Source organism: Hipposideros armiger, unplaced genomic scaffold (genome assembly GCF_001890085.2).
Source record: "Hipposideros armiger isolate ML-2016 unplaced genomic scaffold, ASM189008v1 scaffold_988, whole genome shotgun sequence".
Lineage (NCBI taxonomy): Eukaryota > Metazoa > Chordata > Mammalia > Chiroptera > Hipposideridae > Hipposideros > Hipposideros armiger.
Genome location: NW_017732338.1, coordinates 152,041 through 152,994, shown reverse-complemented (window position 1 = coordinate 152,994; position 954 = coordinate 152,041).

Below are 954 nucleotides of genomic sequence, written 5' to 3'. Positions count from 1 at the left end.
ATCCCTCTCCATCCTGATGATAAAAAGCATTTTGCATTTAGCGTTCCGTCGCTAAACTTTAGGGGACCCATGCAACGTTTCCAATAGCAAGTTCTTCCCCAAGGCATGGCGATAGTCCTACAATTTGTCAGATGTTTGTTAGTCAAGCCATCGTGCCCATATGGCAATTATATCCAGAGGCTTCTATCATTCGTTCTATGGATGATATCCTTATCTCACATGCTAACAAGGAGATGCTATATCAAATATATGGGAGCCTCAAAGATAATCTTAATAAGGTAGGGCTAGTCATTGCCCCAGAAAAGGTTCAAGAAAACTCTCCATTTTCTTATTTAGGGAATTTAATTACTCAGAGATTAATTAAACCACAAAAGGTACAGATTAGAACTAGCCACCTTAAAACACTTAATGATTTTCAGAAACTTCTTGGAGGTATTAACTGGATTAGGCCTTTTTTAAGATTAACTACTGGAGATTGACAACCACTATTGAACATCCTCCAGGGGGAGCCTAGTCCGACCTCCCTGCGGAGTCTCACTCCAGAGGCACAATTTGCCTTGGCCAGAGTAGAACAGGCCATTCAGCAGGCTCAGGTTGCTCGAGTAGATCCATCCCAACCTGTGTCTCTTATCATTTGTAATACAGACCCTATACCTACAGGGGTCATCTGGCAACCTGCTGGTCCGTTGGAGTGGCTACATTTAAAGAGCACTCCTTCTAAACATCTTCAGCCATATTATGAGTTAGCAGCTTCACTTATTACTGAGGGAAGACAAAGATGTCTCCAGCTCTTTGGGAAAGAGCCTCAGGCCATTGTAGTTCCTTTTAACGGTAGTCAGCAATCTTGGTTATATACAAACTCCACGGAGTGGCAAATAGCTTTGGCAAATTTTCCTGGTCAGCTTGGATGTCATTACCCTGCTAATAAACTTTTACAGTTTGCAAGGTCTGCGT